Below are 12,219 nucleotides of genomic sequence, written 5' to 3' on the forward strand. Positions count from 1 at the left end.
CACTGGATACACAGAGCCAGTAGTTACTGAGCTGCACTTTAGAGTGACTCTTCATTGTCTGCCGACTGCACAGCAATTCATATGATAAAATATAAAGCATGAAATATGGGTATGAAGATAACCTTGCATTTCCAAAATGTACACAAGTTACTGAGTTTAGGAACAGTTGTAATTTTTAGACCTCTGAAGTTGACCCTTACCGTCATGTGAATCAGAGGGGATTTAGTAAAATGCCCTCTTTTTGAGGCTTGCATTTGGAAGCCACAAATGCAGTGAAATGGAGTTGGTAGTAACAAATGTTGTATTATTTTGTGCTCCTACGTATCTCTTGATAAAAATGGTACCTCACTTGTGTGTGTCTGGGCCCTAGGGCCTATGACACAAAATACCCCAGATTCTGACCTGGAGACACATATCTCTCCAAGCAGAATTCAATGTTTTTTTTTTTTTTTACAATGTGGTTAGCTGCAGATTTTGGGTCATACCTCAGTGGCCACCCTGGGAAACAACCCATGCCCAAACATTTCTGAAAACTGGTCACCCGAGGGTGTCCAGGGTGATGTGACCTGCATTGTTCTTACCAGGTTTTCCTAACCAGAAGCCCTTGCAAACCTCAAACTGTACCAACTAGCCACATAGGAGGAAAATATTTCTGTGAGGGAAAGTTTTGGAGTCTCTGAGAATGTACAGATTTCCTAGCACCCGTTCCACCATGTTTCCCAATAAAAATCTGTGCCTAACTTGTGTGAGTGGGCCTTCAGCTCATTACAGGAAAGGGTTTAAAACAGAACATAGACAGATCAATTATGTTCATTCAAAACCAGCCGTCAGTGAGGGAAACTCAACCTGCACATATCTGAACACTTGACACCTTGGGGAAAGTCCAGAGTTGTGTGGCTTATGTGGATCCCACAAAGTTTTCTTACCCACAATGGCCTGCAAACTTCAACCTTTGCCTAAAATCACACATTTTCCTCACAGTTATCTGAGGAAAAGTTCTGTAATGTGTTGGGATCCAGAAATTTTCTAGAACTCAGCTTTCCCACCTCTGTTGATTACAAATTGTACCTTTTTTGCGTGGACAAGCCCAGCCTTTGTGATAGGAAAGGGCCCTAAAGATAATATGGAGACATCAACATTTCCTATCAAAAACATGACCTAATTTGGCAATCCCCATAACTGAGTATTTGGACCGGGGCTTCATGACTACCCAGGAAACCTACCAAACCCAGACACCTTTTGGTCAATCTGGCAGAACCATTTATGCAGTATCCAAATTTTACAGTCTTAGGTGATTTATATTTCCAATGTGACGATCTGATTAGCAATGAGACAGTCATTTTTAGTCTGTGCCAATTTCTTGGTCTGACCATAAGGCGGTGAACTTCAGTTTAGAGTTGTCTCATCAGACTAATCCACCAAATATAAGCCCTTATCTCTAGGAAATATTAAAGTCTGGAACAAAATTTGTATTCCAGAATTGGTAGATACACTTAATCTTATCCTCTTGTTTCAAAGGATACCTCACTCACAGCAGAGATCTTTGCAGAATGGATTAGAAACTCAGTTACTAAACATGTCTCAGTAATATCAGCCAGGAACCGTAGGGTAAGAACTTCCACCCCCTGGTTATCTCAGGAGCTTAAGGAGCTGAAACACAATCGTAGGAAAACAGAAAAGCTATGGAGGAAGGAGTATAATGAGTTAGAGGAAGGGAAATATAGAAAAGTGTATCCAAGACTATAAATGTCTGAAAAAACTAAATATTTCTCTAAGAACATACTGGTGGCTAAGAGCTCAACTAAAGAGCTTTTTGAAACGGTGGAGCTCTTATCTAGTCTTCCACCAAATACCATCTATGTCTTTCATCAAGGGTTTTGTAATCGACTTAGTTGTTTTTCTAAAGACAAAGTTGAGGATATTTACAACAAGCTAAAGGATAATAACATGAAGGTTGGCCTGTCCCATTGTGTGTAGGGGCGGCCAGCGCGTTGTTCCCTTGTAAGTATTCCTCTGCTCACAGAAGACAGAGTTGCCGAACTTATTGGCCAGACTAAATCCGGTGTTCCTTTGGATCCATGCCCTCTAAAAAATTGTCATGCGATTAAGGAAACAATTGTACTTCCTTTTACTCTGTTACTTAACTCCATTTTCGAGAGAGGATCTTTTCCTCTGGCATGGAAGAAAGCATCCATTCTCCTTTTGCTGAAAAAGCCTGACTTGGTCACTAAAGATGCAAAGAACTATTGTCCCATTTCTCATCTTCCCCTGGTAGCTTAGGTGTTGGAATAATGTCACCCTGTCCAATTATGTGAAAGAGCATAGAGTATTAGATCCAGCGCAATTCGGTTTTAGGCCTTATCACAGTACAGAATCGGCCTTGGTGGTGGCTGCCGACCCAATGAGAAGTATTTTGGACAATGGAGGGAAGGATGCTCTGCTTCTACTAGATTTGTCGGTGGCTTTTGATACCGTCGACCATAACATTTTTAGCACACGACTGGAAGAATTCAGATTCTGCAGATCTGCTTTACAGCTGTTTTGCTCTTTTCTTTCACAGACAGAGCAATTTGTAGCTGTGGGAGAATCTAAATCTTTTACCTTGCCTTGTGGAGTTCCACAGGGCTTGTCCTTGAGCCCCACTGTTTTTAACAACCTAAACCAGGAGGAGGACTTGCCATCATCCACAGAAACCATCATGTGCTTTTCTTACACTGACCCAGAAAGTCGCTTCTATGGAACAAATGCACTTCAAGTTTCAGACAGAATGTAAAACCACTATGAAAAGAACCCTCATATACCGACCCCACGCCCTCATACCCACCTAATCTTCTCACCCACCTCACTGGATCTGTTGCCATGGACACCAAAGTCTTCTTACTCCTAAGCAATCTCAACTTTCATCTCTGTGATCTTACAGACTCCAAGCCTACGGACTTGTTCGAAAGTCTGTAGAAAATTGGCCTCACTCCTCTTGTATAAGGCCATTCTCACATCACCGGACACACCCAGGACCTCATCTTCTCCAGCAGCAAGTTTAAAATCAGCCACATCTTTCCACTCGCTTTGATAGACCGCTCCATTGTCTATTTCCACATAATGGTGCCACCAATTACCCCTATGGAGTCTGGCAACTCCCCAGTCCTCTGCTGGAAGAAAGTTACAGAAATTCAGTGGCTCAGCTTCCTTCAACTACACTGCCTAGACCTCACTAATGATCTCATCAATGACAGAAACAACTTCAGCAACTGGATTACCACCTACACCAATACCATGGTGCCCCTGAATAACGCCAAACCCAAAAGATCGAATAAACAAGCCAGCTGGTACAACGTTGAGCTCAGAGTGTCCAAGAGAGTTTGCCGACAACTTAAAAGGAAAAGGAGAACCACCTGAGGAACCACCGCAAAAAAATAACTAAAAGGCTGCATTTACACACCATCACCATCAAGTGAAAGAGACCATAAAAAGGTACTTGACCTGAGAAGCAAATCTAACACCAGCAACTGCAAGGAACTGTTCACCACCATCACAAATTCACCAACTCAACGGCCACAAACATCACCCCTACACAAAAACTTAGCAAGAACCTTTCCTACTTCTCCCATGGAAAAATCACCAAGATCTACAGCAACTAAGAACCCCAGTCACCTGTCATTGACCTTCCCACCTTGCTAACATCACCAAAGACTACCAACTGACAGCATGGCAGCCTTTATCCTTCGAGGTCGCTGCAGGAGTAATGAACACAGTCCACTCAGGGGCACCATCAGATCCCTGCCCCCACCGTATCTACAACCTGGGAAGAACCATGATATGTGTTGCACTTACCTCTGTCATCAATAACCCCCTCTAGACAACCTCTGTCCCATATGGCTGGAAACACGTGTAAGTCCAGCCAAAGTCATTGAGAAGACCTTAGACAACCCTCTGGCCTCCTAGAAAGCGTAAACTCCTGGATGATTCTCAGTGAGGTTTCTAAAACAAACACAGCACAGAAAAGAGCCCTTTTCACTGCCACAAATGACGTGCGCACCGTCCTCGACCATCGACAGACAGCTGCCCTAATCCTCTGTTGCTTTAGACACCGTCTCCCACCACACACTCATCGCCAGACTACACACAGCGGGTAAACAAGGACCAGCACTCAGATGGATAGCTTCCTTCCACGCCAGATGAACACAGTGAGTCAAGCTCACTGTGTTAACATCAGAACCCAAGGAACTAATTTGCGGAGTCCCACAGGGATCATCACTCAACCCCATACTTTTCAACATGTTTAGGACTCCTCTGGCTAACATCATAAAATTCCACGGAATCAACATCATCTCCTTCGCTTAAGACTCTCAGCCTCAAGCCCAACACTGACAAAACTGAAGTGCTGATCTTAAGGAATAAGAGCTCAGCTTGGGACTCCACTTGGTGGCCTGTCCAATTCGAACCCACACCCACCCCAACCGACCATGCAAGGAAACTAGGCATCATCCTGGACACCAACCTCACCATGAATTCCCCTGGTCCATGCCGTCACCTCTGTATGCTTCCACATCCTCTGCATGTTACGTAAAATGTTCAAGTGCATCCCACTGGACCCCAGTTGTACCATCATGCAAGCAGGTTGGACTACTGCAGTGCACTCTATGCTGGCATCACAACTCCTCTTCGCTGACTTCAATTCAACAGTCTACGAGCCACTGCCAGAGTCCCCAACCTCCTGTGCCGATTCTACACCACACTCTCTGGAAGTGAATCAGAGGTTGTGCTGCAGTTTGACTTCTGCACAACCTTTGATACTGTGTAAAGCGGCCAGCTCTTGTAGAAATTGTCAGCCTGGAATATTCCTTTTGCCTTTTATATATTATCCTGGCCCTGCATATGGAAAACTGGGCTCAAGTGGAGCTGGATAAGTCAGGGCGCCTATCAAGGAAAGTCAAAATATTGAATGATTTGCTCCAGGGTGTTGTGGCCTGGTGAAGACTTTTTTCAGTTTAAATGTGGCAGATTTGCACGCCATTTTAAAATCTAAGTCATTCTCACGAAAGGTGGGTGCACACGCATCCCGTGTCTACTTCATGTGGATGAATTGATTCTCTTAGACTATGTACCAATTGGTCTGCAGAGAAAATTATTGGCCCAATATAATTACACTGGTGGTGAAATCTTACAAATATCTGGGGTTGTAGGAATTAGAAGTGGGATAACCACCTTAACCCTTTGGGTACTGTGGACGAGCTGGCTACGTCCTCGGCCACAGCGCTCGTGTGCCGAGGACGTAAGCAGCTCGTCCTGCACCCGGCCCACGGTGGGAGCGTTAGCGCTTCCACCTTGGGCCTCCCACCCCCCTCCCTTGGGCAGGGTTGGAAGGGGACTCGTTTCCCCATCCACACCTACCCCCACAGTGATGTCTGATGACATCAGCGCGAGCTGATCTTATCAGAGGTCGCCTTCCTCTCACTGGAAGCCCAGCTATCAGCGCGATCAGAAGAGAAATGATTTCATTTCTCTTCCGATCGTTGGTGGGAGAGATCGGAGAGGCATGAAAGGAAAGGAAAGGCTTTAGCGATCGTGCTGCAGAAATGCCCACTAGACACCAGGGAGTTTTTATTTTTGTATTTTTTTTATCAATAAGGGAAGTGACTCCTTGGGCAAGGATCGCTCCCCAGGGGGGCAATTTTGTTTTAGGCCATTTCTCCCCCTATTTTAATTAGGCCTATCTGCCCACGAGGAGGCATAAACCACTAGGCGCCAGAGATTTTTATTTTATTTCTTACAGATGGGGAGGCAAAAGTCCCTCCGTTTGGGGGAGGGGGGGGGTTTATTTTAGGCCATTTCTGCCTCCCTTTGGGGGCAGATCGGCCTATTTCTGTTAGGCTCATCTGCCCCCAATTGGGGCAGAAACCACTTATGCACCAGGGATTGGTGTGTGTGTTTTGTTTGGCCGGGGGACAGCCCCTTGGGCAAAGGTCGCTCCCCATCGGGACACATTACTGTTGCCCATTTCTAACGCCTTGGGGGCCGATTGGCCTATATTTGTAAGGCAGAAAGCCCACTAGACAACAGGGGAGAATTTGTTTCTAACAAAGAAGGTGGGGGTATGACCATACCCCCACACCAAATAAATGGGGACAAAGTTGTTCTGCTCACCGGTGGGCAGATGGGGCAATTACCCCCGATCCTGTCCTGGGGGGAGGGGCAGAAAGCCTACTAGATGCCAGAGAATTTTAAGAAAAATTGTGGGGTGGTGGCTAACAACAAGTATGGGCATGGTTATGCCCCCACTCCAACTGAAGGGGGTAACAGTCTTTCAGCCCCCCCCCCCCCACACACTTAATGATCTTATCCCAGTGGCAAGCAAGAGGACATTTGATTATTTTGAGTTTTGATTTTATATTTGGGCCATGAGAGCTTGGCTAACTCTCAGAATCGTCCCACTTGGAATGGTGAGTGCTGCACTTTTTTGACTTTGGGACGCTGCCATGTAGACAAATGTACGAGACCTAGACACTTCTGAAAACTAAACATCTGTGTGAGTCCACGGTGGTGTGTTTTACATGCACCGTTTTCTTACCCACAATGCCCTGCAATCCAACTTTGCTTGAAATCACATATTTTCCCCAAATTGTTGTGATGGAGCCTTCCTGAATCTGCGGGAATCCACACAATTACTACCACCCAGCATTATCACATAAATACTGATAAAAATTCCACCCCACTTGTCAGCCTAAATTTTTTTTTTTTTTAAACTGCCCTTTTGGACCCGCTTTGGCTCCCCCTCAATTTCGGCATGGTTTTGGCTCTCCCGAGTCCCAGGCACTTGGCCCACCTACAAAAGTGAGGTATCATTTTTATCAGGAGACTGAGGGGAATGTTGGGTAGTAGGAAATTTGTGCTGGTGTGGTGATCCCACACAGAAATGTGGGAAAAATGTGTTTTTATTTTTTTGTTAAAGCTATATTTGAGGTTTGCTGAGGATTCTGGGTAAGAATACACTGGGGGATCCACACAAGTCACACCTCTCTGGACTCGCTTGGGTGTCTAGTTTTCAGAAATGTCTGGGTTTGGTAGGTTTCCCTTGATGGCTGCTGATCCCAGGACCACAAATGCAGGCGCCCCATAAACCCTCCTGCAAAAACAAGTCGTTTTATAATTGATAATCTTGGTGTGTCCACGTAGTGTTTTGGGGCATTTCCTGTCACGGGCACAAGGCCTACCCACATAAGTGAGGTACCGATTTTATCAGGAGATGTGTGGGAATGCTGGGTAGAAGGAAGTTTGTGGCTCCCCTCAGATTTCAGAACTTTGCAGCACCGAAATGTAAGAAAAAAGTGGGTTTTTTTGGCAAATGTTAAGGTTTGCAAAGGACTTTGGGTAACAGAACCTGGTGAGAGCACTACAGGTTATCCCATCCTGGATTCCCCTAGGTGTCTAGTTTTCAGAAATATCCAGGTTTGCTAGATTTTCCTAGGTGCCGGATGAGCTAGAGGCCAAACACCACAGCTAGGCACTTTGTGAAAAACCAGGTCAGTTTTCGAAAGAAAACTTTGATGTGTCCACTTGGTGTTTTGGGGCATTTCCTGTTGCGGGCTCTAGGACTACCCACACAAGTGAGCTACCATTTTCATCGAGAGACTTGAGGGAATGCTGGGTGGAAGGAAGTTTGTGTCTCCCCTCAATTTCCAGAACCTTCTGTCACCGAAATGTGATGACAATTTTTTTTTTTTTTGTGCCAAATTTTGAGGTTTACAAAAGATTCTGGGTAACAGAACCTGGTGAGAGCCCCAAAAGTCACCCCCATCCTGAAATCCCCTAGGTGTCTAGTTTTCAAAAATGCACAGGCTTGCTAGGTTTCCCTAGCTGCTGGCTGAGCAAGAGACCAAAATCCGCAGCTAGGCACTTTCCAAAAAACACCTCAAATTTCAATGTAAAAATGTGATGTGTCCATGTTGCGTTTCCTGACGCGGGCACTAGGCTTACCCACACAAGTGAGGTACCATTTTTATCGGGAGACTTGGGGGAACACAGAACAGAAGAACCAGTGTTATTGCCCCTTATCTTTCTCTACATTTTGTCCTTCCATATGTAAGACAGTGTGTAAAAAAAGGTGTCTATTTGAGAAATGCCCTGTAATTCACTTTGCTAGTGTGGGAACCCCGGAATTCAGAGATGTGCAAATAACCACTGCTTCTCAACATCTTATCTTGTGGCCATTTTGGAAATGCAGAGGTTTTGTTGATACCTATTTTTCACTCTTTATATTTCACCAAATGAATTGCTGTATACCCGGTATACAATGTTAAACCCATTGCAAGGTGCAGCTTATTTATTGGCTTTGGGTACATAGTGCTGTTGATGAACCTACAAGCCCTATATATTCCCACAACCAGAAGAATCCAGCAGACGTAACAGAATATTGCCTTCAAAAATCTGCCGTAGCTGGGAAAGTTATAGAAGAAAACGGGGACAAAAAATGCCTCTTATCACCTCAATTTCAGTATTGTTTTATTTTAGCTGTTAGTTTCTGCAGGAAAACCTTGAAGGATCTACACAAATGACCCCTTGCTGAAATCAGAGTTTTGTCTACTGACTCCCATGCTTCTTCTTTGGACCCTACCTTTGCTTGCACCTCTCTGTGAAGTACCTTGTAGACATCTATAAATTCATCCTTCCATTTGTATTTTCAGTTTTTTTTTTTTGGGCTGTGAAACGGTGTGCCCTCAGTGACATGGCCACTCCCATCCAAGGTAACATCTTAAGCCCCTCCGATTAACTCCTACTTTATTGTTGGTGTTATTTCACTACAGTAATAGTTAAAGCATGTACTTCATTTTTAAACTAAGAAGAAACAGAATTATGTAGCTGCAATGGTTTTAAATGATACAGGAGTTTAGTTGGTGCCAGGAATAATTGGCCATAATAAGATTCCTAAGTGTCACCACATATCAGATTTCATCAGAAGACTGTCCAATTGCCGCTCAGCATGGCAGAGACAGACAACCTATTCAGGTCAGTGTGCACCGACAACCTTTATTGATCACCCTACCGCTTTGCCTAGCGCCACTTTTTGACACATGGATGTGTGCTTTTTTTTCAGTTTTTGTTTCTAGTTTTCAGCCATGCTGCAAAACTGCAATAGTGTTGCTGTGCAACATGGCTGAAAGTAAAGAACATAATAGCACTATAACGCAGTCAACATTGGCACCTTGTAGCACTTTTTTTTCACTTTAATCTAAGCCGTGTTGCACAGCAACCCTCGGTGCTGTGCAACATGTCTAAAAACATTGACAAACCCAATAGGGCTCACATAGGTGAAACCTGTTGGCTTTGCCAAAGCTTTTACAATAAATGCAACACCATTATTTGTGTCCCAGCCGTCCAGCAGCACCACCACTCTGCCTCATCTGGGCATATAACCTGTGTTGCCTTGCCTGACATCTCATCTCTTGCATGCCCCACTCCTCTTCAGATCTCCTTCTTTGTTTCAGCTTCACTGCACTATGGTCTTTTCTATTTTTTTTTTTTTTTTCAACCCAATTTCGCATCAAGGAATGCGTAGAGGGCACAAACATGAGTTACTTAGCATCATGGCTCATTATCAAAAGCACGTCATACAGTCTTTAGTCATACAGTCTTTTGTGGCCCTTCACACAACCTCTTGCTATCTAGACGAAGGAATGATTCCCCACCTTGTCGTCCACCCTCCCTTCCCTCCTACATGCCTCAGTCTCGACCTGAGCCCCGAGCAGTTGCCCAGGCCCCCTATACTTTTTTCCATTTCTTTGGGCAACCTCTACCATCATATATGACCTTCTCAAACCGCTGGCACCAGTCCAGGTTGCGTTGCCACTCTGATATTTGTGATGCAACCGCACTCCCCCAGGCTCTTGCAATATATTACGTTTCGCCACTCAAGCTACCAGTCTCAGCCATATATCTGTGTATCTGGGCCAGGTGTATTCCCCTGATATTCCTAGGATTAACCTTTTAGTATCTAACGGAACTTCCAGTGCAGTGATGCATGACATCTCTCCAACCACTCCTGCCAAATATTCTTTTATGTGAGGACATTCCAATAATATATGCGTAATGTCCCATCTTTCCCACAGTGCCTCAGACAGCCCGTATTTTCTGCCCTGCCAATCTTAAATAGCAGAGTACAGGGGCAGTGTACTCTGTGGAGGTTTTTTTAATTGTACCAGTCTGAATCTAGCCTTACTGGCTATATCCTTGGTACTACCAATGGCCTCCACCCACTCCTGTTCCTCTAATGGTCCCAAGTCTGTTACATATTTCTCCTTCAAGTTGCGCAGGGGAGTTGTTAATTAGTTTTTTGTCAATTACAGAAGTCCCCCGCCTATGAAGTGGCTCCAGCAGGATGTGATCTTCCAATGGGGAGGCATCCGGCAGGCTGTCCCCCTCCCTAATGTGTCTCCTCAGCGCATGTCCGAGCTGCATGTATTGAACGTGTTCACTGGGTGCCAGAGCGTACTCCTCTCTAAGTGCCTCGAAACTAACGAATGCCTGTCCCCTCCACTAGTCACCCGTGTGTTCTATGCCAGCCGTCTCCCATCTCCTGAATCCAGCTAGGCCTTGTACTTCGGATAACTCATCGCTGTGCCACAGCGGGATAAGGTCAGTGAGCTTCCCCACCCAACCCAGGTATTTAGCTGCCTTCTTTCCAGTCCTGGGTCACTGTCCCCGTGTGAGGCAGTAATGCCCACTCCTGTCGAGTGTCGTGTAGCAGGGCCTCGGGGCCTCCACCCCATCAGATGTCTTTCTTGCCTATATGCCAGGTCCTGTAGTTCCCCAAACATCCAGTCATTGACCACCAAAAGGTGCGCTGCCCAGTAGTATTTCTGAATGTCCAGTATTGCCATCCCTCCTTGTGTGGTCCCCTCTGTAGTTTTGTTAGGGAAATCCTCGGTGTCCCCCGCCCCCACAGCACTCTCCCCACCTCCGAGGCGATTGTGCCAAACATCTCACGCGGAATGCTATATGGGGTGTTTTGCAGGACATAGAGGAGGCACTGCAGGCTCATCATCTTATAGATTGCCACTTTTCCCATCAAAGTCAGAGGGAGGTCGTGCGGGTGTGTAATATCTCCCTTAAGTCTCTCCAGTTGAAGAGTCCAGTTTTCCCTCAGGAAGTCTCCGGGGTCCCTGGTTACATACATTCTTAAGTAGCGGAAGCCATCCGTCACCACCACGGCCCCACAAACTCCTGGGAGGCTGGGTTCCCTTCCCGCCAGGGGATATACCACCAACTTGGACCAGTATATCATGTATCCAGAATGGTCACCAAAAATTCTAAATATATGCATGAGCCTGCCTATTGTCAGTGAGGGCAGTGAGACTTAAAGCAGGATATCATCCGCATATAAGGATATACGTTCTCCCAGCCTGCTGACGTTTGGATTCCCTTCACCAAAGGATGCTGACTGATCCATGCTGCCAGTGGCTCCAATGCTAGAGCAAAGAGCAGGGAGGACAGCGGGCAGCCCTGCCTGGTACCCCCTCCCCAACTCCAGTTCTCGTGACACTACTGCGTTGACCTTCACTTGCACCATGGGGGTGGCATAAAGCAGCCTGGTCCACTTACAGGACTACGGCCCGAACCCTAGCCTCTCCAGTACCACAAACATATAGTTCAACTCCAGGGAGTCAAACGCCATTTTGGCGTCCAGTGCCATTAGGGCCGCCTGATCTGCCTCTGGCTCCGCGATCAGATGCAGCAAACCAAACAAGTGCCTAAGATTTAGGCTTGTGCTTCTGTCCTGCATCAAGCCTGACTGATACGGATGCACTCGGTATCCTATTTCTCCCCCTAACCTATTGGCTAGCACCTTGGCTTCCATATTAAGGAGGGATATCGGTCTATATGAGCTTCACACCTCTGGGGGCCTCCCTTCCTTATGAATCACCACAATTGTCACTGCCCTTTTGGTCTGCTGGTAGACACCCCGTGCCCTGGCTTCCTTAAACATTTCCAGTAGTGGACTGGCAATTACGGTTGCCATTTCCTTGTACAGTTCGACTGGGATCCCATTTGGGCACGCGGCCTTCCCCATCTGCAAGTCTTTCAATGCCAGGGTCACCTCTTCCTCCGTCATAATGGCTTCCAGTGCGTCTGTTGTCTTTCTTCAGTACCGGTAGTTGGCTATCCCGGAGGAAATCCTCACAATCCTCAGCGGACATTTCTGTCCTGGAGGCATACAAGTTTTCG

The 12,219-nt window shown here is 46.0% G+C and overlaps 1 protein-coding gene across 6 annotated transcripts in view; it reads left to right on the forward strand.

The window, feature by feature from the left end:
• Positions 1–12,219, forward strand: part of CCDC186 (coiled-coil domain containing 186) — a 608,776-nt gene that overhangs the window by 105,029 nt on the left and 491,528 nt on the right. The gene's annotated exons all lie outside the window — the stretch shown is intronic.

The sequence above is a fragment of the Pleurodeles waltl genome, chromosome 6 (assembly GCF_031143425.1).
Source record: "Pleurodeles waltl isolate 20211129_DDA chromosome 6, aPleWal1.hap1.20221129, whole genome shotgun sequence".
Lineage (NCBI taxonomy): Eukaryota > Metazoa > Chordata > Amphibia > Caudata > Salamandridae > Pleurodeles > Pleurodeles waltl.